Source organism: Sturnira hondurensis, unplaced genomic scaffold (genome assembly GCF_014824575.4).
Source record: "Sturnira hondurensis isolate 20B ecotype Veracruz unplaced genomic scaffold, ASM1482457v3 Scaffold0005309, whole genome shotgun sequence".
Lineage (NCBI taxonomy): Eukaryota > Metazoa > Chordata > Mammalia > Chiroptera > Phyllostomidae > Sturnira > Sturnira hondurensis.
In genome coordinates, this window is record NW_028077940.1 from 644,784 (window position 1) to 669,399 (window position 24,616).

Here is a 24,616-nt window from a genome sequence, read left to right on the forward strand (position 1 = left end):
GCTATCTCTTCATTGCTTAGTTGTATTTTTCCCTGAAGCTTTGATCTGTTCTTTCATTTGTCTCAGCATACCTGTTACAAGTAAGAGGCAGAGCCTTATCTATTCGCCAGGGCAGGTCAACCCATCTTGCTGCATTGTGGCATTGTATGTGGGGAGGCGTCTGAGAGGGAATAATGGTGTGTTCTCAGCTCTCAGCTTCCAATCATTTGCACAGCTACCCACAAGCAAATTGGCCCCTTCTAGTGCTGATTCCCAAGTAGGTAGGTTTGTGTACATTCTAGGAACCTGTGGTCCTCTCCTCCTCTGTGAGGCTGGGAGTTTCTCCTCCCACCTCAACCTTCACAGGCTCCCCTGTTTTTCCTCCCAGTTTATCTGCATGCTAATGTGGACCTTCTGTTCCACCAGCCACTGCCTTGCCCACCCAGTCCTCTAGCCACCACTTTGCTCAGAGTTCTTTCTGCCCAGCTGCCCATCTCTACTTGTCCTACTGGTCTCAATGAATGTTTCCTCTTTAACTCCTTGGTTGTCAGACTTCCATACAGTTCAATTTTGTCAGTTCTATTTGATTTTTGTTTTTAAATTTGGTGTCCTCCTTTTGGTTGCTTGAGGAGGTACAGTGTATCTACCTACACCTGCATCTTGGCCCAAAGTCTATAGAGACTTATAATGAGAAAAATTGTTTTATTTTTATCACATATATACCATTTCTAACACACTTCATTCCTTTGCATAGATCCAAATTTCTTTCTGAAGAACTTTCTTTTACATGTGTTGCAGGTGGACAGGACATAGTCTTCCAGCTTTGTTTGTCCAAAAAGAGCCTTTATTTCACCTTCACTTTGAAAAGATATTTCTACTTTGTATAATTCTAGATTGATGGGGCTTTTTTTCCAGTATATAAATGATATTGCTTTATTAATTTCTGGCTTACATGGTTTGTCATTAGGAATCTGCTATCATTATTGTCTTTGTTCTTTCTATACAATGTATCTTTTCTTCTCTAGCTGCTCTTAATTTTTTATTTTTTGACATACATATTTTGATTGACTTATTTATTTTTCAATTTAAAAATGTTATTGTTAAGCCCTGGCCGGTGTAGCTCAGTGGATTGAGTGCGGGCCTGCGAACCACACGATCGCGATTCGATTCCCAGTCAGGGCACATGCCTGGGTTGCAGGCCAGTTCCCAGTTCCTGGCAGGGGACACACGAGAGGCAACCATACATTGATATTTCTCTCTCTCTCTCCTTCCCTTCCCCTCTAAGATAAATAAATAAAATCTTAAAAAAATAAAAAATAAAAAATAAATAAAAAATAAAAAATGTTATTGTTCATCAGAGTCACTGGCCAAAATCAAGGCATAGGTCGACACACTGTGTCTCCTCACATAATCAAAAGAAGGACAACAACAATTTAGAAACAAAATAAACTGACAGAAAATTGAACTGTATGGAAGTCTGAAAACCAAGGAGTTAAAATAGACATTCATCCAGATCGGTGGGAGGGGCGGAGTCAGGCAGCCAAGCAGAGAGAGGTCATAGAAAAAAAAAGTGGTGGCAATGGGCGCACAAGTTGGCAGTGGGAGGACCCTGGGCACACAGGCCACTGCTGGCGAACCCTGTGCAGCAGGGTCCTGGCAACCGCAGACCCAGTGAAGCAGTGATTGTGAAGTTGGGCATGGTGCGCAAGGCTGACTGGGTGGTCTCACATTCATTTGCAGATAAACCAGGCGAAACTGGGGAGCAAAACAGAACAAGCAACCTAGGGTCCCAGCATGGGGAAATAAAGCCTTAAAACACCGATTGAAAACATTTGTGGGGGTTGAGGAGCCAGGAGAGACTCCCAGCCTCACAGGAGAGTTCATTGGAGAGACCCATAGGGCCCTAGAATGTACACAAGCCCACCCACATGAAAATCATCACCAGAAAGGCCCAGTTTGCTTGGGGGAAGCAACAGAAGAAACTGAAATCCAACAGAGTGGAGCAAGCACCATTGTTCCCTCTTCGCCCCTGCCCTCACATTTTTTTATCTTCTTTTTCTTAGATAAGTCCCTGTAACATTTCATTTAATAAGGGCTTGGTGATGATGAACTCCTTGAACTTGACCTTATCTGAGAAGCACTTTATCTGTCCTTCCATTCTAAATGAAAGCTTTGCTGGACAGAGCAATCTTGGATGTAGGTTGCCTTTCATGACTTGGAATACTTCTTTCCAGCCCCTTCTTGCCTGTAAGGTCTCTTTTGAGAAATCCGCTGACAGTCTGATGGGAACTCCTTTCTAGGTGACTGTCCCCTTATCTCTTGCTGCTTCTAGGATCCTCTCCTTCATATTAATCTTGGCTAATGTAATTATAATGTGCCTTGGTGTGTTCTTCCTTGGTTCCAACTTCTTTGGGAGTCTCTGAGCTTCCTGGACTTCCTGGAAGTCTATTTCCTTTGCCAGACTGGGGAAGTTCTCCTTTATTATTTGTTCAAATAAGTTTTCCACTCATGGCTGTTTCTTTTCCCCTCCTGGTACCCCTATAATCCGGATGTTGGAATGTTTAAAGATGTCCTGGAGGTTCCTAAGCCTCTCCTCATTTTTTTGAATTCTTGTTTCTTCATTCTTTTCTTTTTGGTTGTTTCTTTCTTCCTTCTGGTCCACTCCATTGGTTTGAGTCCAAGTTTCATTTCCATCGTTATTGGTTTTTTGCACATTTTCCCTTATTTCACTTAGTGTAGCCTTCATTTTTTCATCTAATTTGTGACCAAATTCAACCAATTCTGCGAGCATCCTGATCACCAGTGCTTTGAACTGTGCATCTTATAGGTTGGCTATCTCTTTCTCGCTTAGTTGTATTTGTTCTGGAGATTTGATCTCTTCTTTCACTTGGGCCATTTTGGTTTTTTGTCCTGACACACGTGTTATTTGGTGAGGGGCAGAGCCTTAGGTGTTCACCAGGGTGGGGCAACCCATTCACTGGGTTGTGACACTGTATTGGGAGAGGGTTCGAGGGGGATCAATGGTGCCCCCTCTGCTCTCTGCAGGGTTTAAGTCACCTCTGCCACTTCCCCCAAGGGAACTGGGCCCTTCTGGTGCTGACGCCCATGTGGGTGGGCACGTGCACATTCTAGGACCTGGTGGGTCTCTCCAACAAACGCTCCTGTGAGGCTGGGAGTCTCCTCTGGCACCCCAACCGCCACAGGTGTCTTCATTTGGGGCTTTGAGGCTTTATTTCCCCATGATGGAGTCCCTGGCCCCACAGTCCATCTCCCTCCACAGTTTCACCTGGTTTATCTGCACGTGAATGTGGTACCGCCCCATCCACTGCCTTGTGCACCACGTCTTTCCACGTTTCACCATGGTGCTGGGTTTACTTGCTGCCACCCCATGCACCCAGTGTCCACAGTCAATGCTTTTTTTTAGCCACAACCCATTTCAGCCCAGCTGCCTGACTTGCCCCTCCTACCGGTCTGGATGAATGTGTCTACTTTAACTCCTTGGTTTTCAGACTTCCATGCAGTTCAATTTTCTGTCAGTACTGGTGGGGTTTTTTGTTCTAAATTTTTGTTGTCCTTATTTTGATTGTGCAAGGAGGCACAGTGTGTCTACCTAGTCTTCCATCTTGACTGAAAGTCTCTTGTTCATTTATTTTCATCTCCCTATGCTGGGCCATACTTTCTTCATACCTTCTCCTTCCCATAAGGTAGACACTTCATGGGGTCACCTTCCTTATCCAATTTAGTTTCTTGTATTCTATTCTAGGCCACTGCTCTTTCTCCTCCTTTTCACTATTGGTATTTGCTTTGTTATGGTCCACCTAATGACTTTCGGACTTACTTGTTCAGGAAGAGAAGAGAAATAAAAGAGAAAGACAAACTGATTTGTGTCTTTAAAAGACTACACTCTGACTATTGTGTGGAAAATGGATATATAGGGGTAAAAGTGGACACAGAAAATTTATTAAAAGAACTGATTATTAATTGGACTAAGGTAGTAGCTGGAGAGATAAAGTTAAGTGGAAGAATGCAAGCTATCCCTCAAAATTAGAAAAATGGGATCAACAGGATGTGTTGAAAGACTGCTATTGTCGTGACAAAAAAGAGAGAGAGAGAGAAATCAAGGACAACTCTTAGCTTTTGGGGCTTGAACAAAGAGTGGAATAGTGGTTTTATTTACTCAGATGGCTAAGAAAGGATGCAGAGGTTGGAAATATTAGACATTTTGAGTTTTACATGCCTATTAGATATTCAAGAGACTACATCTGGTTGGCATTTAGATGCCTGAGCTTAGATCTCAGTTGAGAGGTCAACACAATAGACATAAAGTTGGAAGTCATGTAAAGATAGATTGTATAAAGTGATGAGGCTGGCTGAAATCATCTGTAGGGGAGGCAATAGCTGATGAAGAAGCCCTGGGTACTCCATCACTCAGCTGTCAGAAAGAAAAGAAAAAGCTAATAAATGAGACTGAGAAGGACCAGCCAATAAGGAAGAAAGAAAACCAAAAGGTAATATCTAGGAAGTTAACAGAATTGAGGGGATCTAGAAAAATATGTTGGTTATCTGGGTTGATTGTTGTGAAGAGATCAAGTAAAATCATGATCCTGAAGAGTGTCCAGTTGGATTAAGGGACAATATGGAGGTAACTATTTACAGTATTGAGAGCAGCTTTGCATGAAGGGACACACCATGATTAGAGCGAGTAAAAAAAATGAATGAGTATGCATGGAGGTTTAAGAATTTCACAGAAGAATCAAAGTAAAATAATAATAGAACTCTAACTCTATAAGGACATAGAACTGGAGAGATAACAGCAGAAGACAAAGATTTTTTTTAACTTTAGCAGATTTATTTATTTGTTGTTGTTCTATTACAGTTGTCCCAATTTCCCCTGTTGCTGTAGAAACATTTTTTAAAGATAAGAGACATTTCCTTCGGTAGCTGCCAGCCCACTAGGTGGACACGCTGTGAGGACGGTGGTATCTGGCATGCTGCAAACATGACTTACAGCAGTCTAGAGGCCGCTGTAAAGAAGCATGAATGCAGTCCTCCACCACCACAAATTGTACAGTCAAGTATCCCACACGTGGGTAGGTCACTGGGTGGGCACATCCAGAGTGTAGCAGTGACAGGCCTTGCCCTGGGAGGGCTACCTTCATGATCACGGTATCACCCCTGCCATGTATTATGAATAATGCTGCATTGACCATGGGTATACAAGGATCTGTTTCATCCCAAACAAGACACTGATGGCCACAAGAATGAGGGTTTGCAGAATAGACCACCACAGCACTGCTGGTTGATGCTCTCCCAAAAGGGCTCTTCTCACCACCACTGGCAGTCCTGCTCTTTCTAAATCTGCTCCTCTTGCTCCAACAGCTGTCACACTCATAGTTGCAATTCACTCGGCTTGTCTTTGGCAGCAATTTCTGCAGTCGCTGGCGTGTTCACCCACCTAAAAGTCCAGAGAAACTCTTAACATGTCTCTAGCAAAAAGGGAGAACTTAGTGGGTTAGAGTGAAGAAACATCTGATGCTCACCAGGAATATGGGACATGAAAATGAACCTACCTTCAGAGCCATACTGACAAGCCAAAATGACCTTGTCTTCTAGGCCCTTCACCTCCATGATCATGCCAAGCCCAGGGGAGGCTGGTAGATGCTCCTCCTGCTGCTTGTCATACGGCTGCATCTGGTAGTTTCCTATAACTGTAGTCTTGTCTGGAATCTCATCTTTAAAGCACGTCTTCTCTATCTCTCTAATGTGCAAACAGAGTGTACCTCCACAGTGTGCCACACCTGAGGGGAAACCAAACAAGGTACTACCCTATCCCTTCACATTGGCCCCTCTCCCCAGACATAAACATGGATTGAAAGACTCAATATTGGTGTGTTAGTCAGAATTCTCCCAAGAAATAGAACAAATAGGATGTGTACTTATAGAGATTATGGGGAATGGAAAGTTTGGAGTCCACAGGGGAGGCCAACAGACTGGAAATTCCAGTAAGAGTTGATGTTGCAGTCAGAAGACAATCTAAAGCAGAATTCCTTCATCATCGTGGAACCTCAGTTGTTCCTCTTCATCTGATTGGATGAAGCCCACCCATGTTATGGAGAGTGATCTGTTTTACTCAAAGTCAACTATTTAAAATGTTAATGACATCTAAAAATGCCTTCGTGGCAACATCCAGACTGATGTTTGACCAAAGAGTAGGGTACCACAGCCTAGTCAAGCTGACACAGAAAATTAACCATTGCAGTTGGTAACTTATCAGTTCTCTTCAAACTGATCTGTAGGTTCATAGTAATCCTAATTAAAATCCTAAAAAAAAACCAATGATTAGTAGGCTGGGTCCAAAATTCATATGGAAGTACAAACTACAGAGTAACTAGAATAGTCAAAACAACTTTGAAAAAGAAGAACAAAGTTGAAGGAATCACACTACTTGGTTTTAAAATTTACCAAGAAGCCATGGTAATCAACACAGTTGGCATTAGTGAAAAGATAGACACATAGATCAATGGAACAGAATGTGGTCTAGAAATTGGTTCACATACCTTGGTCAATTGATTTTCAAAAAAAGTGAAAAGGCAATTCAGTGGAGATAGTCTTTTCAACAAGTGCTGCTGGAACAGCTGTATATCCATATGTCAAAGTCTGAATTTGCTCCATATTTTGCAACATATTTTTTGTTTTTGTTTTTTGAGAGATTTTGTTTATTTATTTTTAGAAAGAGAGGAAGGGAGGGAGAAAGAGAGGGAAACATCAGTGCGTGGTTGCCTCTTGCAGGCCCCCTACTGGGGGCATGGCCCGCAACCCAGGCATGTGCCCTGACTGGGAATAGAACTGACAACCCTTTGGTTTGCAGGCTGGCACTCGATCCACTGAGCCACATCAGCTAGGGTCAATCATGCTTCTTAATCCCTGCACCATTTCCCCATTCTCCCCATTACCCCTTCCAGCTGATAATCCTGAAAATAGTCTCCATTTCCATGATCCTATCCCTGTTCTGATTGTTTGCTTAGTTTGTTTCCTTTATTAGGAGAGTTCATTGGAGAGATCCACAGGGTCCTAGAAAGTACACAAGCCCACCCACCGTAGAACCAGCACGAGAATGGCCCAATTTGCTTGTAGGAAGTGACAGAGGGAACCGAAATCTGAGAGAGAGCAGAACAAATGCCATTGCTCCCTCTCAGACCCCACCCCCACATACAGCATCACAACCCAGAAACATGGGTTGGCCCACCCTGGTGAACACCTAAGCTTTTGCCCCTCATACATAACAGGTGTGACCTAACCAAAACATTACGACTCAAGCAGAAGAATAGCTCAAAGTTCCAGAGTCAATACTGCTAAGTGACAAAGAAATAGACAACCTATCAGATGCACAGTTCAAAATACTAGTGATCAAGATGCTCACAGAACTGGTTGATTTTAGTTGCAAATTAGATGAAAAAACAAAGGCTACAATAAGTGAAATGAAGCAAAATGCAAAAGGAACCAATAGTGATGGAAAGGAAACTGAGAATAAAATCAATCAAGTGGACCAGAAGAAAGAAAGAAATGACCAAACAGAAAAGAATGAAGAAACAAGAATTCAAAAAAAAATGAGAGGATTAGGAACCTCCAGGACACCTTTAAACAATCCAACATACAAATTATAGGAGTACCAGAAGGGGAAGAGGAACAGCAACAAGTGGAAAAGGTATTTGAACAGATAATAAAGGAGAACTCCCCCAATCTGGCAAAGGAAATAGACTTCCAGGAAGTCCAGGAAGCTCAGAGACTCCCAAAGAAGTTGGACCCAAGAAGGAACATGCCAAGGCACATCATAATTACATTAGCCAAGATTAAAATGAAGGAGACAATCCTAGAAGCAGCAAGAGAGAAGGGGACAGTCACCTACAAAGGAGTGCCCATCAGACTGTCAGCGGATTTCTCAAAATAGACCTTACAGGCAAGAAGGGGCTGGAAAGAAGTATTCCAAGTCATGAAATCCAAAGACCTACAGATTGAGCAATCCAAGATTGCTCTATCCAGCAAAGCTTTCACTTAGAATGGAAGGACAGATAAAGTGCTTCTCAGATAAGGTCAAGTTCAAGGAGTTCATCATCACCAAGCCCTTATTATATGAAATGTTACAGGGACTTATCTAAGAAAAAGAAGATGAAAAATATGAACAGTGAAAGGACAGCAAACTCACAGTTATTAACAACCACACCTAAAACAAAAGCAAACCAAGAGGACAGCTAGATCAGGAGCAGACCATAGAAATGGAGATCACATGGAGGCTTAGCAACAGGGGAGTGGAAGGAGGAGAAGGGGGGAGAAGGTATAGAGAACAAATGGCATAGACAGTGGGGAGAAAATATACAGGTGGGAAGGCAAGAGTAGTGTGGGAAATGTAGAAGCTAAAGAACTTACAACACATAGACATGAACTAAAGTGGGGGGAATAGGGGGGTGATGTGCAGGGTAGAGGGGAATGAAGGGGGGANAGAAGGGGGAAAGAAACAGCCACGAGTGGAAAACATATTTGAACAAATAATAAAGGAGAACTTCCCCAGTCTGGCAAAGGAAATAGACTTCCAGGAAATCCAGGAAGCTCAGAGAGTGCCAAAGAAGTTGGACCCAAGAAGGAACACACCAAGGCACATCATAATTACACTAGCCAAGATTAAAATGAAGGAGAGAATCCTAGAAGCAGCAAGGGATAAGGGGACAGTCACCTACAAAGGAGTACCCATCAGACTGTCAGCGGATTTCTCAAAAGAGACCTTACAGGCAAGAAGGGGCTGGAAAGAGGTATTCCAAGTCATGAAATCCAAAGACCTACAGCCAAGATTGCTCTGTCCAGCAAAGCTTTCATTTAGAATGGAAGGACAGATACAGTGCTTCTCAGATAAGGTCAAGTTCAAGGAGTTCATCATCACCAAGCCTTTATTATATGAAATGCTAAAGGGACTTATCTAAGAAAAATAAGATGAAAAATATGAACAGTGAATGGACAGCAAAGTCACAGTTATTAACAACCACACCTAAAACAAAAGCAAACCAAGAGGACAGCTAGATCAGGAGCAGAACCATAGAAATGGAGATCACATGGAGGCTTAGGAACAGGGGAGTGGAAGGAGGAGAAGGGGGGAGAAGGTATAGAGAACAAATGTCATAGACAGTGGGGAGAAAATATACAGGTGGGAAGGCAAGAGTAGCGTGGGAAATGTAGAAGCCAAAGAACTTACAACACATAGACATGAACTAAAGTGGGGGGAATAAGGGGGTGGTGTGCAGGGTAGAGGGGAATGAAAGGGGGAAATGGGACAGCTGTAATGGCATAATCAATAAAGTATATTTTACAAAATGTGGGGAAAAAGCAAATATGAACATGGAAGATGCAATTAAAACCACAGTGAGATATCACCACATACCTACAAGAATGACTCAAATTTGACACACTGACCATGCCAAGTGTTGGTGAAGATGTGGGAGAATTGGTGGTCAGAACATAAAATGGTACAGTAATCTTAGAAAAAAGTTAAACAGAAACCCATCATGTGATTCCACCATTCCACTCCTAGGTATTTGCCCAAAGGAAATGAAGGCATATGTCCAAACATTGATTGCATATGAATGTTTATAGCAGCTGATTGGTATAGCCAAAACTTGGAAACAACCTGAACGTCTCTAACTGGTGAGTTGATAACAAATCGTGGTGCAGTAAGTCTGCACTTAATGTCATCAACAGGTTTTGGGACTCTAAAGTGACATAACAAAAACAGTTTTACCATAGGCTAAATTTTTCTGTGTGTGAACACTGACTGGATATTTTGTTATATTAAGAAATTAATGAAGGCTCTGGCTGGTGTAGCTCAGTGGATTGAGCACAAGTCTGCGAACCAGAGGATTGCGGTTCGATTCCCAGTCAGGGCACATGCCTGGGTTGCAAGCCAGTTCCCTGCAGGCCAGTTCCCAGCAGGGGACACATGAAAGGCAACCATACATTGATGTTTCTCTCCCTCTCTCCTTCCCCTCTAAAGATAAATAAGTAAATAACATCTTAAAAAAAAGAAATTAATGAGAGGCCCTGGCCATGGCGGGAAGCCATCTAGAAACTGCAGGCAGCATTTTCTCACAGACTCAGGACCTGATTTGGGCCAGGGTATTCAAAGAGAAGCCTCCTGACAAGGCCCTGCTTGTGATATGGCAAAGCCAAAGCTCCCATCCAGTACATCTTTTACCATGAGGATCAAAATGAAGTACCACAGGCTAATTGATATAAACAAGAGTTAAGTTACTATGGCATCTAATCAACATAATAAGGAAACAACTTTGAATGAAAGGACATTTTTTGAGGACCTGCTACATGCCCACACAATGGAATACTACTAAGAATAAAAAAGAATGAACTATTGATACAAGTTACAACATGAATAAACCTCAAAAAAATTATCCTGAGTGAAAGAAGCCAAATGAAAAGGAATAATACAGACATGATTCCATTTACATAAAAATCTAGGAAATGCAGAGGGACTTCCGGCCAAGATGGAAGCATAGGTGGGAACACTGTGCCCCCTCCCACAACTAAATTTAAAGGCAGCTAAATTTCAGAAACAAAAACGCAGCCAAAACAGTGAAAATTGAACTGTATGGAAGTCCGACAACAACAAACCACTCAGCTAGACCAATAAACCAAGCAAAGGAGCGAACAGTGAGACAGACGGCTCAGGCTAGGGCCCCAGCAGGAATTAGAACCCAAAAGCACCAACTGGAAAGACTTTCTTGGAGTAGAGGGGCCGGGAGAGGCTCCCAGGCCCACAGAGAGTTCACTGGAGAGACCCACAAGGTCCTGGAGAGTACATGGGCCCACACACCCAGGAACCATCACCAGAGGGGCCCAATTTGCTTGTGGGGAGCCACAGAGGGGACAGAAATCTGAGAGGGAGTGGAGCTGAGCAGAGCAGAGCAAAGCACCATTTTTTTCCTCTCTGACCCCACCCCCACATACAGCATCACAACACAGCAATATGGGTTGACCCACCCTGGTGAACACCTAAGGCTCTGCCCCTCATACATAACAGGTGCGAACAGACCAAACATTATGACTCAAGAACAGCTCAAAGCCCCAGAGCCTACAATTCTAAGTGACCAAGAAATAGCCAGCCTTTCAGATGCACAGTTCAAAATACTGGTGATCAGGATGCTCACAAAATTGGTTGATTTTAGTCACAAATTAGAGGAACATATGAAGGCTAAACTGATTGAAATGAAGGGAAATGCACAGGAAACCAATAGTGATGAAAAGGAAACTGGAACTCAAATCAAAGGAGTGGACCAGAAGAAAGGAAGAAACAACCAAACAGAAAAGAAGGAAGAAACAAGAATTCAAAAAATGAGGAGAGGCTTAGGAACCTCCAGGACATCTTTAATCAATCCAACATCCAAATTATAGGAGTACCAGATGGGGAAGAGGAACAGCAACAAGTGGAAAAGGTATTTGAACAAATAATAAAGGAGAACTTCCCCAGTCTGGCAAAGAAAATAGACTTCCAGGAAATCCAGGAAGCTCAGAGAATCCCAAAGAAGTTGGACCCAAGAAGGAACATGCCAAGGCACATCATAATTACATTAGCCAAGATTAAAATGAAGGAGAGAATTCTAGAAGCAGCAAGAGAGAAGGAGACAGTCACCTACCAAGGACTTCCCATCAGGCTGTCAGCAGATTTCTCAAAAGAGACTTTACAGGCAAGAAGGGGCTGGAAAGGAGTATTCCAAGTCATGAGAGGCAAGGACCTACATCCAAGATTGCTTTATCCAGCAAAGCTTTCATTTAGAATGGAAGGGCAGATAAAGGGCTTCTCAGATAAGGTCAAGTTCAAGGAGTTCATCATCACCAAGCTCTTATTATATGAAATGTTAAAGGGACTATCTATGAAAAAGAAGGTAAAAAATAAGAACAGTGAAATGACAGCAAAGTCACAGTTATTAACAACCACACCTAAAACAAAAGCAAACTAAGAGGACAGCTAGATCAGGAGCGGAAACATAGAAATGAAGATCATATGGAGGGTTAGCAACAGGGGAATGGGAGGAGGATAAGGGGGGAGAAGGTACAGAGAATAAGTAGCATAGATGGTAGGTAGAAAATAGACAGGGGGAGGGCAAGAATACTATGGGAAATACGGAATCTAAAGAACTTGTGACACATGGACATGAACTAAAGGGGGTGTCCTTTTGTTTGAATGGTGGGAGAGGGATGTGCAGGGTGGAGGGAAGTGAAGGGGGGAATGGGACAACTGTAATGGCATAATCAATAAAATATATTTTAAAAATGAAATAAAATATAATACTGTAAAAATAATAATAAAAAAAATAAAAATCTAGGAAATGCAAACTACTGTCTAGTGACTGACTGCAGATCACTGGTTGCCTGGGGAGGAGTAAAGTGAAGGTCTGTGAAGGGACAAAAGGAAAATTTTGGAGTTAGAAATCCATTATTATTTTGATTGTATCCAGTTATATGTCAATAAAGCTGTTTTATAGGTAAAGCACACACAAGAAAAAAAGTAATGGACAGCAGGTGGATGAGTGGTAACTCTCCAACAGAAAAGAGAAGGCTTCAACATAGAGGCCTATATCAGCAATGAGAGGCAACCATTAACTGGTAAGTTATTCATTATGTGGAATCCTGAAAAGGTTCAGAAATTGTAACCAGGTTCCCCTAAGCATGTGGGTGTGTTGTGTGACTAAATACAGAAGGGAGGGTTGAAATAGAGCGCAGGCAGAACCCATTTCTCAATCCCAGGTCCTTTCTTCTATTCAAGTAGTTAGGCGAATACATCTCTGTCCTTCAAATGAGTCTGGGATTTTATTTCCGGAAATACTAAAACCAGATAAACTCTGGTTCAGTGATCCCAGGCACTGCTGAGGTTAGGATTGAGGAGTTGTTCTAAAAGTATGCAATTAAGTGAATTCTTACATACTGAACTGTAAAACCTTTCATTGCCTCACCCTACTCAGCTTCTAGCATATTTTGGCAGCTATACTTAGACTTTCTAGGCAGCAACTTGGAAATTTTCTCTTGTGGAAAGAAATTATCCCACATTAGAAAAGACCTGCAGATACTGACATTTTCAGGGTTTTCCCCAAAGTGCCACATCTCTTCCAAGTTACCTTAGAGCTCTCAGTCCATCAGTTAGCAGGCTCCACCCCTGAACACAGAACTTCTAGCAGCATTTTAGTGCTTCCCTCTCAAATAAAAAAGACATTCTGAGATCACTATATATTTGAGGAAAGTCTCTAACTTGAATTACAAACATTCTACGAAGCAAATTCAGAAAACTGAGACCATGCAGACAGCAAAAAACAATTTCAAATGTCCTAAGCAAGATAAGTGAAAATATAGCACCTGTGAAAGAAACAAATAAAAAATACTATTTTTGAGGGAACATACCAAAACAAAAGAAAATCTTTTGAAAAGATTTTTAAGCCCAAAATTTCAAAATTCTCTGGAAAAATTAGAACACTTGAGAAGCTGAGGCTATCTCCCTTGACAGGGGTGTCAAAGTCATTTTTGCCGGGGGCCACATCAGCCTCATGGTTGCCTTCAAAGGGCCAAATGCAATTTTAGGACTGTATAAATGTAACTACTCCTTAACTAGGGGCAAGGAGCTTGGTGCTGCTGATGGGTAGAGGCAAGGTGCTGGGCTGGATAAAGCAAGGTGGAGGGCCAAATTTGGCCCATGGGCCTTGTGTTTTCTTCCTGTGTCCTAGAAGAAAAATAAAGTGATGGAGTTGAAAGACAGAAACAGAATATTAGAGTGTCAGTCCAGGAGGTCAAACACTCAGATAATAAGATTTTCAGAAAGATGAAACAGAGAAATCATTGTGAGGCAATTATCTGAGAAAAACATGCAAGAAAATTTCCCATAAATGACTGGCAACTTTCTCCTCTATAAATTTCTAACACAAAGAAAGAAGAATACACACTAGAGCACTGCATTATGCGATTTTAGAACAATACTAGTTTTTTTTTAATCCTAAATCTTCCAGAGAAAGAAAATAGACCCCTTACAAATAATCAGTAATTAAAATAATATCAGACTTCACGATCTAGAACCTATAACAATCTGTTAACGCCTTTAACATTCTGAGGATATACAGTGTCCAACCTAGAATTCTATAAGCAGCTGTACTATGAATCAAATGTATGGATGTAATAAAAACATTCTCAGACATATAAAGTCTATAGACATATGCATTTTTCCCTCTTCCTGGGAAAAATGGCTAGGTTACATTTTCCACCCTTGCTTGTAGCTAGGTATGACTACATGTCTAAGCCCTGGCCAGAGGACTGTGAGGGAAAGGATGTCTATAACTTATATTCCTCCCTTTGGCTGAAAGGATTGATGACATTGAAACCATGTGTAGAAAATGACAGAACCACCTTCAGCCTGGGATCCTGAATGACTGCATTGAACAGAATTCCCACCAATCTATATAAAGCCTATTTTATTTTACTTTATTTTAGTTTTATAATAAGTTAGACATTCTTTTAAACTTGTTTATTTTTCAAAGTCATTTTTGGATCTATTGGTTACTTTACCCTAACAGGAGATAAGTCTTTAACACAATTTCCTACCATGAGCCTTCTCTCAAGAAGTGTCTAGAAAAAGTGCTACATCCAAATGAAAAAATGAAACAAGAAACAAGACATGGATCTACAAGAGGTAAAAGAAAATTTCCAGAGTGTTGGCAAGAAAATTTGCAGACAAGAGCTGTGCAGCAATCAAGGAACAACAAGCATTGCCTGGAGGAGGACAGATGCTTCCAAATGGGATTCTGAAGGCAGCAGTGAATCTGATAGATTGTCTCATGTGTATTGAAAAGAAATTTATACTCTTCTGATGGATGTTTTGGGTGAATTAATATATATAAAGAGAGCAATCAAATTTTTAAATGAGGCTATGATTAATACTCAGAAAACCAAAAATGTACAAGAAAATAGAATAATCATAAGTCATTATATCACTCAGTTCTAAACATTATTTGCACAGTAATCATAAGGTGAATACTATTTTTAGTATTATTTTATTTTTTAAATATATTTTATTGATTATGCCATTACAGTTGTCCCATTTCCCCCTTCACTCCTATCTACCCTGCACACCCCTCCCCCACCATTCCCCCCTTTAGTTCATGTCCATGTGTCATAAGTTCTTTAGATTGTATATTTCCCATACTATTCTTGCCCTCCCCCTGTCTATTTTCTACCTACCATCTATGCTACTTGTTCTCTGTACCTTCTCCCCCCTTCTCCTCCTCCCACACCCCTGTTGCTAACCCTCCATGTGATATCCATTTCTGTGGCTCCTTTCCTAATCTAACTGTCCTCTTAGTTTGCTTTTGTTTTAGATGTGGTTGTTAATAACTGTGAGTTTGCTGTCCTTTCACTGTTCATATTTTTCATCTTCTTTTTCTTAGATAAGTCCCTGTAACATTTCATATAATAAGGGCTTGGTGATGATGAACTCCTTGAATTTGACCTTATCTGAGAAGCACTTTATCTGTCCTTCCATTCTAAGTGAAAGCTTTGCTGGATAGAGCAATCTTGGATTGCTCAATCTGTAGGTCTTTGGATTTCATGACTTGGAATACTTCTTTCCAGCCCCTTCTGGCCTGTAAGGTCTATTGTGAGAAATCAGCTGACAGTCTGATGGGAACTCCTTTAGGATACTGTAACTTTATCTCTTGTTGCTTCTAGGATTCTCTCCTTCATTTTAGTCTTGGCTAATGTAATTATGATGTGCCTTGGTGTGTTCCTTCTTGGATCNGTAGCTCCCCTCTAGTTTCTGGTAGCTCATTGTGAGCTCTTTGAATTTCCTGATAACTAGTGCTTTGAATTCAATATCTGATAGCTGACTTGCCTCTCTTTCATCTAACATTATTTCTGAGACTTCCACCTTTTCTTTCATTTGGGCATTGTTTCTTTGTCTTCCCATTGCTTATGAGACTCTTCTTGTTAGCTTCAGCTTCTTAAATTGATCTGTTCTGACTCCCTAGGTTTATGGTGTGAACTTCTGTGGTAGAATTCCTGTGAAATTCAGTGGTACAGTTTCCTGCAGGTACCTTGATGTTCTCTGCTTCCACCTACTCCTTTCTTTGTGTGTGTGTGATCAGAGTTGCTGGGCTCCCACTGAATCCTCTGTGGCAGACACCCTGACGCTGGCCATAGACAGAAGCCTCTGGGCCCTGGAAGCTGTGGCAGCAGCAGCTCCGAGGTCTTTACGCGCCGGCCAATGGCTGCTGGTCCTGCCGCTGCAGCTTTTGACTTTACTCTTGGGTGCCTGGCTCCCGAGGGCAGCCGGCCCTACCGCTGCCGCTTTTGTCTTTACTCACAGGTGCCCGGGTCCCGATGAGTCCTCTGTGTCAGACACACCTGTCGCTGGGCGCAGGCGGAAGCCTCTGGGCCCCGACCGCTGAGGCAGCCGCAGCTCCGAGGTCTTTATGCGCCGGCCAATGGCTGTCCTCCCGCCGCCGCTGCCACCACTGCCGCTGCCCTTGACTTTACTCAGGGTTGCCGGGCTCCCGATGAGTTCTCCGTGGCAGACTCCCCTGTCGCTGGGCACAGATGGAAGGAAGCCTCTGGGCTCCGACCGCTGCAGCAGCTGCAGCTCGGAGGTCTTTATGCGCCAGCTAATGGCTGCCGCTGGCCTGGCCGCCTCCATCCTTACTCACGTCCCTGAGACCCCAACGACCTCTAGCTGTCTGGTTCGTCACTATCTCTGGTCTCTTATTTTCATAAATGCTGGGGAATTGTTGGATGGGGAATTGATTGCGCTGTTCTTCTGTAAATCTGCCAGGATTTTCTCCCAGGTGTACGAGAACTGGAGTTGCTCCGTCCTACTCCGCCGCCATTTTCCTCTCTCTAGTGGTACCCCTATAATTTGGATGTTGGAATGTATAAAGGTATCCTGGAGGTTCTTAAGCTTCTCCTCATTTTTTTTGAATTCTTGTTTCTTTATCTCTTTTGTTTGGTTGTTTCTTCCTTCCTTCTGGTTCACTCCATTCATTTGTGTCCCAGTTTCCTTTCCATCACTATTGGTTCCTTTTGCATTTTGCTTCATTTTTCCATCTAATTTGAGACTAAAATGACCCAGTTCTGTGAGCATCCTGATCATCAGTGTTTTGAAATGGGCATCTGATAGGTTGGCTATCTCTTGGTCCCTCAGAAGTATTGTCTCTGGGGGCTTTGAGCGGTTCTTCTGCTTGAGCCATAATGTTTTGGTCTGGTTGTGTGTGTTACGTATGAGGGGCAGAGCCTTAGGTGTTCACCAGGGTGGGGCAAACCAGGGCCCTGGGTTGTGATGCTATATAAGGGGGTGGGGTCATAAGGGACAACGGCACCTGTTCCATGCTCTCTCTCAAATTTTGGTGGCCTCTGCTGCTTCCCACAAGAAAACCTGGCCTCCCTGGTGCCAGATGCCAAGTATGTGGGCCTGTGCACCCTCCAGGACCCTGTGGGTCTCTCCAACAAACTCTCTTTGAGCCTGGGAGTTTCTCCCAGCACCTCGACCGAGAAAGTTTTTCCAGTTGGTGCTTTTAGGCTTTAATTTCTATTGCTGGGGCCCTAGTCTGCACGGTCTGTCTCACCGCTCACTCCTTTGCCTGGTTTATCTGAGTGTGAATGTGTGACCACTGTCAGCCAGCTGCCTTATGCCCCCACTGGGTCTGCCCGTTGCCACCCCGCACCTGGGATCTGCCAACTGCCGTCTGTGCTCTTGGGTCGCTCTGGCCAATTTTTCCTGCCTGACCTCGCTCCGCCAGCCACTGACTCTGCCCCTCTCACTGGTCTGGCTGAATGGTTCGTTGTTATCGGACTTCTGTACAGTTCAATTTTCTGTGTTTTGGTTGCGTTTTTGTTACTAAAACTTTGTTGTCTTTAAACTTGGTTGTGCAAGGAGGCACAGTGTTTCCACCTACATCTCCACCTTGGCTGGAAGTCTTAATTTTATTTTTTATTTCACTGATTATGCCATTACAGCTGTCCCATTTCTCCCCCCCCTTCATTCCCCTCCATGCTGCATACCCTTTCCCCCACATTCCCCTCTTTAGTTCATGTCCATGTTTCATAAGTTCTTTAGCTTCTACATTTCCCATACTACTCTTGCCCTCCCACTGTCTATTTTCCCCCATTGTCTATGCTACTTATTCTCTTTATCCGCCCCCCATTCCTCTGTTGCTATCCCCTCATGTGATCTCCATTCCTGTGGCTCCACCCCTGATCTAGCTGTCTGCTTAGTTAGCTTTTGCTTTACGCATTGTTGTTAATAACTGTGAGTTTTCTGTCCTTTCACTATTCATATTTTTATCTTCTTTTTCTTAGATAAGTCTCTTTAACATTTCATATAATAAGGGCTTGGTGATGATGAATTCCTTGAATTTGACCTTATCTGAGAAGCACTTTATCTGTCCTTCCATTCTAAATGAAAGCTTTGCTGGATAAAGCAATCTTGGCTGTAGGTCTTTGGATTTCATGACTTGGAATACTTCTTTCCAGCCCCCTCTTGCCTGTAAGGTCTCTTTTGAGAAATCCGCTGACAGTCTGATGGGAACTCCTTTGTAGGTGACTGTCCCCTTATCTCTTACTGCTTCTAGAATTCTCTCCTTCATTTTAATCTTGAGTAATGTAATTATGATATGTCTTCGTGTGTTCTGCCTTGGGTGGAATTTCTTTGCGATTCTCTGAGCTTCCTGAACTTCCTAGAAGTCCATTTTATTTTGCCACATTGGGGGGTTTCTCATTTATTATTTGTTCAAATACCTTTGCCACTTGTTGCTCTTCCTCTTCCCCTCTGGTACCCCTATAATTTGTTTTTCCCCCAATATTTTTATTTAATTATTTTTCAAGTACAGTTTTCTGTCTATTACTCCCATCCCATCCCACCCCCATGCTCCCCCCTCCCTCCCATTTCCACCCTTCTCAGTTGTTGTCCATGTATCCTTTATATAGGTTCCTCTAAATCCCTCCCTTATTTCCCCTGAAATTCCCTCCCCTCTCCCCTCTTGTCACTGTCAGCCTGTTCTCTATTTCAGTGTCTTTGGTTATATTTTGCTTGCTTGTTTGTTTTGTTGTTTAGCTTCCTGTTAAAGGTGAGATCATATGGTATCTGTCCTTCAACTCCTGGCTTATTTCACTCAGCATAATGCTTTCCAGTTCCATTCATGATGTTGCAAAGGGTAGGAGCTCCTTCTTTCTTTCTGCAGCATAAAATTCCATTGTGTATATGTACCATAGTTTTTTGATCCATTCATTTACTGACGGGCACCTAGGTTGCTTCCAACTCTTGGCTATTGTAAATTGTGCTGCTATGAACATTGGGGTGCATAGGTTCTTTGGGATTGGTGTTTTAGGGTTCTTAGGATACAATCCCAGCAGTGGAATTGCTGGGTCAAAAGGCAAGTCCAATTTTAGTTTTCTGAGAAAATTCCATACTGTTTTCCATAATGGTTGTACCAGTCTGCAATCCCACCAACAGTGGACCAGAGTCCCCTTTTCCCCACACCCTCTCCAACATTTGTTGTTTATTGCTTTGTTTATGATAGCCATTCTCACCGGTGTAAAGTGGTATCTCATTGTAGTTTTAATTTGCATCTCTCTGATAGCTAGTGATATTGAGCATCTTTTCATGTGTCTCTGGATCCTCTGTATGTCCTCCTTGCAGAAGTGTCTGTTCAAGTCCTTTCCCCATTTTTTAATTGGGTTAGTTGTCTTCTTAGAGTGAAGTCGTGTGAGTTCTTTGTATATTTTGGAGATTAAACCTTTGTCTGAGGTATCATTGGCAAATATGTTTTCCCATACAGTTGGTTGTCTTTTTATTTTAATGCTGTTTTCTTTAGCTGCGCAGAAGCTTTTTATTTTGATGAGATCCCATTTGTTTATTCTTTCCTTTATAGTCCTTGCTCTAGGGGACATATCAGTAAAAATGTTGCTGCGTGAAATATCTGAGATTTTCCTGCCAATGTTCTCCTCTAGGACTTTAATGGTGTCATGGCTTATATTTAAGTCTTTTATCCACCTTGAATTTATTTTGGTGTATGATGTAAGTTGGTGCTCGAGTTTCATTTTTTTGCATGTAGCTGTCCAGTTCTCCCAACACCATTTGTTGAAGAGGCTATCTTTACCCCATTTTATGATACTGCCCCCTTTGTCGAATATTAATTGACTGTAGAGATTTGGGTTTATTTCTGGGTTCTCTATTCTGTTCCATTGGTCTATGTGCCTGTTTTTATGCCAGTACCAGGCTGTTTTGATTACAGTGGCCTTGTAATACAGTTTGATATCAGGTATTGTGATCCCTCCTACTTTGTTCTTCTTTCTTAACATTGCAGCTGCTATTCGGGGTCTTTTATGGTTCCATATAAATTTTTGAAGTGTTTGTTCTATGTCTGTGAAATATGCCATTGGTACTTTAATAGGTATTGCATTGAATCTGTAAATTGCTTTGGGTAGTATGGACATTTTGATGATGTTAATTCTTCCAATCCATGAACACGGTATACGTCTCCATTTGTTTGTGTCTTCCTTGATTTCTGTCTTCAGTGTTGTGTAATTTTCTGCATACAGGTCTTTAACCTCCTTGGTTAGATTTATTCCCAGATATTTTATTTTTCTTTTTGCTATATCGAATGGGATTTTTTTCTTGATTTCTGCTTCTGCTGATTCATTGTTAGTATACAGAAATGCCTTTGATTTCTGGATATTGACTTTGTATCCCGCTGTTTTGCCAAATTCATTTATTAGTTCCAGCAGTTTTTTGGTAGAGTCTATAGGATTTTCCATGTACACTATCATGTCATCTGCAAACAGTGACAGTTTTGTTTCCTCCTTTCCGATTTGGATGCCTTTTATTTCCTTTTCTTGTCTGATTGCTGTGGCTAGAACTTCCAATACTATATTAAATAGAAGTGGTGAAAGTGGACAACCTTGTCTTGTTCCTGATCTTAGTGGAAAAGCTTTCAGTTTTTGCCCATTCAGTATGATGTTGGCTGTAGGTCTTTCATATATGGCCTTTATTATATTGAGGAATGCTCCCTCTATTCCCACTTTGCTGAGTACCTTTATCATAAATGGGTGTTGTACCTTATCAAAAGCTTTTTCCGCATCTATTGATATGACCATGTGGTTTTTGTCCTTGCTTTTGTTTATGTGGTGTATTACATTTACTGATTTGCGGATATTGAACCATCCTTGCATCCCTGGGATGAATCCCACTTGGTCATGGTGTATGATCTTTTTGATGTATTGTTGGATGCGATTTGCCAATATTTTGTTGAGGATTTTAGCATCTATGTTCATCAGTGATATTGGCCTGTAATTTTCTTTCTTTGTTGTGTCTCTCTCTGGTTTTGGAATTAGGATAATGCTCGCTTCATAAAAAGAGTTTGGGAGTTTCCCATCATTTTGGATTTTTTGGAATAGTCTGTGAAGAATAGGGGTTAGCTCTTCCTTAAACGCTTTGTAGAATTCTCCTGTGAAACCATCTGGTCCGGGGCTTTTGTGTGATGGGAGTTTTTTGATTACTGCTTCAATTTCATTTGCTGTTATTGGTCTGTTCAGGCTTTCTACTTCTTCTTCATTGAGTTTTGGAAGATTATATTTTTCTAGAAATTTGTCCATTTCACCTAGGTTTTCAAATTTCTTGGCATACAGTTCTTCATAGTAATTCCTTACAATCCCTTCTATTTCTGTGGTATCAGTTGTAATCTCTCCTCTTTCATTTCTGATTGTGTTTATTTGTGTCCTCTCTCTTCTTTTCTTAATGAGCCTACTTAAAGGCTTGTCTATTTTGTTTATCTTTTCAAAAAACCAACTCTTGGATTCATTGATCCTTATAATTGTGCTTTTGGTCTCTATGTCATTTAATTCTGCTCTGATCTTGGTTATTTCCTTCCTTGTACTTGCTCTGGGCTGTCTTTGTTGTTGTTCTTCGAGTTCTTGCAGGCGTCGGGTTAGGTTGTTTGTTTGAAATGTTTCTATTTTCTTTAGGTAAGCCTGTATTGCTATGAACTTCCCTCTCAGGACTGCCTTGGCCGTGTCCCATAAGTTTTGGGTTGTTGTGAGTTCATTTTCATTTGTTTCCAGAAACTTTTTGATTTCTTCCCTAATTTCAATCTTGACCCATTCGTTGTTTAATAGCATACCATTCAGTCTCCATGATTTTGGGTGTTTTGGGTTTTTTCCTTTGGGGTTGGTTTCTAATTTCAGTCCCTTGTGGTCAGAGAAAATGCTTGGTATGATTTCAATTTTCTTGAATTTGTTGAGGCTCATTTTGTGTCCTATCATGTGGTCTATCTTTGAAAATGTTCCATGTGCATTTGAAAAGAATGTGTATTTAGCTTCTTTGGGATGAAGCGCTCTATATATATCAGTCAAGTCCATTTCTTCTAGAGTGTCGTTTAATGCTGCTATATCTTTGTTGATATTTTGTTTGGAAGATCTGTCCATTTTTGACAGTGGGGTGTTAAAATCCCCTACTATAATTGTGTTGCTGTCAATATCTTTCTTGAAGTCTTCTAGGATTTTTCTTATATATTTGGGTGCTCCTATGTTGGGTGCATATATATTTATGATGTTAATGTCTTCGTGCTGGATTCTTCCCTTGAGCAATATGAAGTGACCTTCTGGGTCTCTCTTTATGGCCCTTTTTTTGAAGTCTATTTTGTCTGATATTAGAATTGCTACCCCGGCTTTTTTTTCTTGTCCATTTGCTTGGAAAATTTGTTTCCAGCCTTTCACTTTTAGTCTGTGATGGTCTTTTGTCCTGAGGTGGGTCTCCTGTAGGCAGCATATGTGTGGGTCATGCTTTCTTATCCATTCAGCTATTCTATGTCTTTTGATTGGAGCATTTAATCCATTTACATTCAAGGTTATTATTGATAGGGACTTATTCATTGCCATTTTTGTACCACAGTTCCTCTCTGTCTCTCTCTTTTCCTTCCTTTCCTTAAAGCAGCCCTTTTAGTATTTCTTGTAGAGCTGGTTTGGTGGAGGCATATTCTTTTAGACTTCTTTTGTCTTGGAAGCTCTTTATTTGGCCTTCTATCTTGATTGAGAGCCTTGCTGGGTAAAGTAGCCTTGGTTGTAGGCCTCTGGTTCTCATTACTTGAAATATTTCTTGCCATTCTCTTCTTGCTTGGAGTGTTTCCATTGAGAAGTCAGTAGCTAACCTTATTGGGGCTCCCTTGTATGTTACTTCCTTTTTCTCCCTTGCTGCCTTTAGGATTCTCTCTTTGTCTTGAAATTTTGCCATTTTAATGATGATGTGTCTTGAAGTGGGCCTCTTTGGGTTCCTCTTGAATGGGACTCTCTGTGATTCCTGGATTCGTGTAACTTTTTCTCTCATCAAATTAGGAAAATTTTCCATCATTACTCTTTCAAATAGGTTTTCTATCCCTTGTTCTTCTTCTTCTCCTTCTGGTATTCCTATTATTCGGATATTATTACGTTTCATATTATCTTGCATTTCTCTTAGCCCATCTTCATTCTTTTTGAGCCTCTTTTCCCTTTCTTGCTCTTTCTGGGAGATTCTTTCTACTGTGTCCTCCAACTCACTGATCCGATCTTCTGCCTCATCGATCCTGCTTTTCATTCCTTCTACTGTGTTCTTCAGTTCCGAAATTGTATTCTTCATTTCCTCTTGTCCTTTGGTGATAGTTTCTATTTCCTTTTTCATGTTGATATAGTTTGCGGAGAGCTCATGGTAGCTCCCCTCTAGTTTCTGGTAGCTCATTGTGAGCTCTTTGAATTTCCTGATAACTAGTGCTTTGAATTCAATATCTGATAGCTGACTTGCCTCTCTTTCATCTTACATTATTTCTGAGACTTCCACCTTTTCTTTCATTTGGGCATTGTTTCTTTGTCTTCCCATTGCTTATGAGAGTCTTCTTGTTAGCTTCAGCTTCTTAAATTGATCTCTTCTGACTCCCTAGGTTTATGGTGTGAATTTCTGTGGTAGAATTCCTGTGAAATTCAGTGGTGCAGTCTCCTGCAGGTATCTTGATGTTCTCTGCTTCCACCTACTCCTTTCTTTGTGTGTGTGTGATCAGAGTTGCTGGGCTCCCGCTGAATCCTCTGTGGCATACCCCCCGCACTGGCCATAGACAGAAGCCTCTGGGCCCTGGAAGCTGTGGCAGCAGCAGCTCCAAGGTCTTTACGCGCCAGCCAATGGCTGCTGGTCCTGCCGCTGCAGCTTTTGACTTTACTCTTGGGTGCCTGGCTCCCGAGGGCAGCCGGCCCTGCCGCTGCTGCTTTTGTCTTTACTCACAGGTGCCCAGTCCCGATGAGTCCTCTGTGTCAGACGCCCCTGTCTCTGGGCGCAGGCGGAAGCCTCTGGGCCCCGACCGCTGAGACAGCCGCGGCTCCGAGGTCTTTATGTGCTGGCCAATGGCTGTCCTCCCGCCGCTGCCACCGCCACCACTGCCGCTGCCCTTGACTTTACTCAGGGTTGCCGGGCTCCCAATGAGTTCTCCGTGGCAGACGCCCCTGTCGCTGGGCACAGACGGAAGGAAGCCTCTGGGCTCCAACCGCTGCAGCAGCCGCGGCTCCGAGGTCTTTACGCGCCGGCTAATGGCTGCCGCTG

The 24,616-nt window shown here is 42.1% G+C and overlaps 1 non-coding gene and 1 pseudogene across 1 annotated transcript; both read right to left on the minus strand.

Annotated features, from left to right (window-relative positions):
• Window positions 1–5,005: 5,005 nt before the first annotated feature.
• LOC118987650 (U1 spliceosomal RNA) lies at window positions 5,006–5,168 on the minus strand. The gene has a single exon (XR_005066619.1). It is a non-coding gene; the product is annotated as a U1 spliceosomal RNA (small nuclear RNA).
• Window positions 5,165–10,970, minus strand: LOC118987639 (transmembrane emp24 domain-containing protein 9-like; annotated as a pseudogene).
• Window positions 10,971–24,616: the final 13,646 nt, after the last annotated feature.